Source organism: Pinus tabuliformis, chromosome Q, assembly GCF_031772625.1.
Source record: "Pinus tabuliformis cultivar Carrire ecotype Pingquan chromosome Q, CPIR1, whole genome shotgun sequence".
In the NCBI taxonomy this organism is placed as follows: Eukaryota; Viridiplantae; Streptophyta; class Pinopsida; order Pinales; family Pinaceae; genus Pinus; species Pinus tabuliformis.
In genome coordinates this window covers 544,447,070-544,453,069 of record NC_142296.1, presented here as the reverse complement: position 1 = coordinate 544,453,069, position 6,000 = coordinate 544,447,070, and positions in this window count along the sequence as shown.

The window sequence follows — 6,000 nt, the reverse complement described above, 5'->3', positions numbered from 1 at the left end:
CTAACCAAAATTATCTTTTTTTCTTGACCATTGCTAAGAAGAAAATGAACATTGCGAAGCTAAGAACTAATTCTCATGAGTTTCAAAGTGAAACTGAGAGTTGGTCAATTCCCAAAACACCTTGGGATGAAAGACTCTCACCTTTGCGATACTAAGAGCGTTGAAGATGAAAAACACTTTCTCTTGGATTGCCCGGTTCTTACTCACATCCATTTTCATTTCCAAAACCTTTGCCACAATACCAACCTTCTTGACTTGTTAAGTCAACAAAACTATAGTGATTTAGGAATGCTTCTCTCCCTTATGTTTAATCATAGAAATAAAATAAAAAGTCTCAATTAATTTTTAGCTAAAAAAAATCTTAATATACATATCCTATTAAAATATATAACATATAAATCAAAGTTATAAATTAAGATCCATTTTACCATATAAATTAAAATAATTATATGATAACATATTTAAATTTAAGTAATAAAGCACATAAAAACTTAATGCTTACAATATAACAAGATACTTAATCATGAATATTCACCCCTATTTTACCATTGATATTATTAACTTGTAAATAGGTTTGGTTACAATACCATGGCTAATCAACACCACATGCCCAAAAAACCATAACTCATTTCAAAATTGAATTTTTTTCTTAAATATTTTATTTTATAATATTTTCAAATTAAATTTAAAAGAAAAAATGTAGAGGGAGATGTTGTATGTTAACATTTACATATGGCCTCAATTAAAAAATAATAAAATGTTAAAAGTAATTGCATGGAGAGGTGCTCTCCAACTTTGATAGAGATGTTGTAATGCTTTCTAAACATTTTGACTTTGTGGAAATAAAAAATAAAAAATAAAAAATAAAAAATTAAGATAATATCAATAAAACATTTTGACTTGGTTAAATTACATAAAATTAAAACTAGAAATAAGATAAAATAAAATAAAAATAATTGATAATAAAACCAACCTAAATCCATTTTAACTCTGAATCTTCCAAGCATCGAGAGAGATCAAATATGTTAAGATGCAAACATTTTTTAAAGTGAAAAGAGATTTGATCCATTTTGGCCCATGGTAGAGTTAAGAATCATCAAGATAATATCTTGAGATACAAACATTTTTTAAAGTGATTTGTGGTAAATTCACATTTTCTCAGAAAGAAAAGCTGAATTGTATTATATTGAGTCTGTATAATAGAACAATCATACAAAAGATAAAGACATAGGACATATAACCCATAGGATAAGTCTACAGAGCAGATAGCCAAGACATTTCCAGCACTAGTTGGGATCAAAAACTGAGAGAGATATGGACATAACAGATCTAACAGATGCCATAATAGATCATAAAAGAGATAGGACAACAAAAGGCACAGAAGAACCAAAATAGAGAAGTCAAAATCCCGTGATACAAAAGTCCTGAATGATAGAGGACTCCTTGCCATCATAAATCTTTAAGGACCAAGCACCAGATTCCATAAGAAGACCTTCCTTAGATAGGCAATCCGCCCTCTGATTCCAAGCTCTGAAGATATGTTGAATTGTAGACCCCTCCATACGGCTCCAAAAAAACATAATTCAATCCATCCATACAGTGAGGTGAGGGCAGTTGACAAAACCTTTACCATTGACGTGATCAACCATTGTTTTGGAGTCCCCATAGATAGAAATGGCTTGAATGTCAAGAAAGCTACAGAAGGCGAGGAGACCCGCAAGGGGCTTTGCCTCTGCCAGGCTATTTATTCCCTCACCTGCATTCCAAGAGAGATTATATTGTAGATTCTCATCCAGTTGAATGAACACCCCAGCTCCGCAAGTGTTTTGCTGGGATGCGCCATCGAAAACGGCCCTCGGGGACCTGAGCGAAGGAGTCACCTACACATTTCTATTGACAGCATTCGATTTTGAAGAATTTTTGGGGATAGATTCATAAATGAGAATTATGCGTTGATAAATATCCTTCAGAGGCTCCTTTGCATCGTTGAAAAGTTTATTATTCCTCCATCTCCAGGCACACCATAGAACAATTAAAATGATCGGTCTCCATGATTCTTTTTGCCGGCTCCACCATGCAAAAGCGTCTTGAGAAGAAGCATGAGAAACCAGAGGGAAGCCATAAAGACTTGCCAAGACCTGCCATATTTTCAAGAGAGAGTTGCATTGGAAGAACATGTGAAAATTTGTTTCCTCTTCTGATTCGCACATAAGGCACCTACTCGGCCCATGCCACTGCCTCTTCATCAAATTCTCCCAGGATAAATTTTTATTATAAAACACCAGCCATGAAAAATATATCAGTTTGGGAGAGCATCCCGATTTCCAAAATGCTATTGGAAAAATGGAGAAGTGCACAGACTTCAGACTAATCATATCAGCATAAATATCCTTTACACACACATGAAGATTTGCAGTTGGCAGATTCCATACCAGGAAATCCTGTGGGCTGGATTGGAGGAAACCACAGCTTCTCAGAATATTCCTGACAGGGGTCCAAAGGCATTTCAAAGACTGCGATAAACCAAGATCATCAGCCGTTTTCTAGATAGGAAGAGGGCCATGCCATCCTGCGATCAACTTATCCCACGTGAAGATACCTTTACAATGAAGGAAAAATAAAATCCTTTCAGGAATAGAAATGCATTCACGCCCGCTCAAAATGGGATCTACTCCGATAAGAATTCTACTGCCAGATTGAAAACACCATTTCAGATTCTTTAAGAAATATTGTTCCAACTTGCGAAAGCTGAGCCATATGGTAGAGCCGTATTTTGCTCCAATCCTCCCCAAACGAAACCAATATTCCAAGCCTTTGCCTCGCATGTATTTCATTTTGATGGTTTTGCTCCATGGTCCCTCACCGAAAATGCCCCTCCACAAAGATCTGCACAGGAGCGCCTTTCCAAAGGTCCTCAAGTCCAATAAACCCCACCCACCTGCAATCTTCGGTCTAGAAATCTTATCCAATGTAGTGAGATGATATCTTCCTTGAGCTGAGTTGCCACCCCAAATAAAATTCGCAGAGATCTTGTTCATTTTCTGAACGATGCTTGCTGGGAGGAAAAAGATATGAGCCCAATAAACAGCAAGTTGCGAGAGAACTGCCCTAGTTAGGACGATTCTTCCAGCTAGAGATAAACATTTATATTCCCAAGCGGAAATCTTTTTATAATACCTGTCAATAAGCCATTTCCAATCATCTTTTGAGTAACCATTTGCCTTAAGTTGAAAACCAAGATATTTGACTCCATCCTTGATTGACCTCAAGCCGACTCCAAACAAAACCGAAATCCATTCCACTATTTCCATATTGGCGTCATTGTGATAGAGAATGGATTTGGATTTGTTTATTTGAAGACCGGTGGCTCGTTGAAACCTATATAAAATTTCATTTAGGCAAGTCCACGTAACCCTGCACAACATTGCAAAAATAAGCACATCATCAACAAATAAATTGTGCGATATGAAGTTGTTCCTGCATATCCTCACAGGCTTGCACGTTTTCTCTGAGACAACCTTATTTATGTGAAGGCTCAAAGAGTTCATCACCAGAATGAACAACAACGACGATAGAGGGCATCCTTGACGCAGCCCCCTTTCTGCTGAGAAAAAAGGGGTCGGGATTCCATTAATAATGACAACATAATTCACGTTCTCAATACAAGCCATGATCCAATTTATGACCTTCGATTTCATGCCAATCTTTGCTAACAAACATCTAATAAAACCCCAGTCTACACAGTCGTAAGCTCTTTGCAGATAAATTTTTAGAATAGCTGCTTCAGTTCGATTTGAGAGCATGGAGAACAGGCTTTCCTGGGTGATGGCGACTGCATCCATTATATTTCTCCCCTTCAGAAAAGCATGCTGATCCTTTGATAAGAACCTAGCTAATGTCGCTTTGATCCTCTCTGCTATAATTTTTGTGATGATCTTAAAGGTTATGTTGCACAAAGAGATCGGCCTAAAATCCTTAAAAGAGTCCGCCTCCAATTTCTTTGGGATGAGAGCTATCAGCGTGGATGAAGTAATGTGGTGAATGCTGCCCGAAATTCTTGTTGCTTCAACCATCCTTAAAAGATCAGATTTGATGATGTCGAAAAAATGTAAGAAGAATTCTATTGTCCAGCCGTCCGGGCCTGGGCATTTATCCTTCTTAAAAGCCTTCATAACTCCGTAGAGTTCCTCTTCTGTTATGGCCTGGAACAAAACTTCATTTTCTTCATCATTAAACATTTGGGGGAACAGATCGATACCCCATAGGATATCCTGAAAACTGCTATACTCCTTTCTTTTATATTGGTCTTTAAAATGTCTTACCGCCTCCTTTGAGATTTCTTGTTGAGAGAAAAGAAAACCTTCCTGCCCATTACTAATTTTCCATATAGTGTTCATCTCCCGTCTGGCACTTGCATACCTGTGAAAAAACTTGGTGTTCCTGTCACCATCTTTGAGCCATAACGCCCTGCTCTTGAGCCTCCATGAGGCTTCCTCCTCCTTTAATATATGCTGCTTCTTTCTTTCCAATTCATTTAATCTGCATCTCGTGCTGAAAGAGACCGAATTGGCTTTCAAAAACTTAGAGATATCATCCATTTCCTTTTGGATTTCATTAAGAGCCAGTCTGTCCGCTTGTCTTTTATTATATTGCCATGCCTTAACCACTTTTCTCATAGAAGACATTTTCTCTCTAAAAGTCATGAAAGGAGGAAATGAGCAATTAGCAGATAGTTCCTGCCAGGCTTTAGTTATTTCTTCATTGAAGGCCGGGTCCTCTAGGCATGTTCTATTGAATTTAAAGGGGTACCCATACTTGAAACCCTTTTCCCTCCAGCTGAGGGAGATTGGTTTATGATCGGAGATAAAGGCATTTTCAATGGTCGAGAAAGGCATGCCCATTTTATCAATGATGCTGATATGAATGATAAACCTGTCAATCCTTTTTGCAATGTAGGCCCCTTCAAGTCTTCCATTATCCCACGTAGGCATCATTTTGGATGGAGCAACATCAACAAGGTTCCTGTGGAGAAATTCAAACTTGATTCGGTCTGAGAGTGGATCATACTTCCTGCATTTTCCCCAACGTTCTTCCGAACTTAGAGTGATATTCATATCACCTGCAATCATTAATGAATCAATGTCAAAGATCCCTGAATCAAAAAAATTTTCCCAGAAAAGAGACCTGTTCTTATAAGGAGCATAGATATTCAATATATTGATGGGACACGGATGTCCCCTAATGACCGCAGAGATGAGGATTCCTGCAAAACATTTATAGGCTTTAGCTTTTATCCAGGAAGGATCCCACATGACCGCTAAACCACCCGAAAGTCCCTTGGCTTCTGAGGCTACCATGAACCATGAGGGAAACATTTTTCTGAAGTATGAAATGGACTCTTGTTTGCTGTGCATAGTTTCCTGTACAAGAATGATTTTTGGCTTGGCGGAAAGGAAAAGATCTTTGAGTGCCAAAAATTTGAGATCTGCTCCCAGACCTCGGATATTCATCGATATGATAAAAGTCATGGGGGAGGATTACCAGCCGCGCTAGCTCTAAGAGGCTGTTTATCAGACATGTCGAGGATGGGGACATCCACCAGAGACAAATTCCTTATACCACCGTCAGCATCTTTAGTCCTCCCACGATAGTGTCTGCTCCCACCATTGTTTTTCTTCCTAACAGTTATGTTCTTTGCGGAGTTTGGGCTGATGAGCGGGGGTGAAGAGAAATGAGGTTTATGGATGGTTAAGGGCTCCAGCTCGAGAGATTTCTTGTTGAGAAGGAAATCTAGGTCGCTGTCATATAAATTTACAGGAGATGAGGTCGGAGAATTTAAAGGGGTGGCCGATATCATTGGTTCTTTGCCTTTTTTGGAGGAGAGGTGGGATTCAAACAAAAATGCAGAGGATGAAGTCGGAGAATTTAATGGGGTGGCGGACACCATCTGTTTTTTGCCCTTTCCGGAGGAGTGATGGGATTTATCGGGGGTAGGCGAAG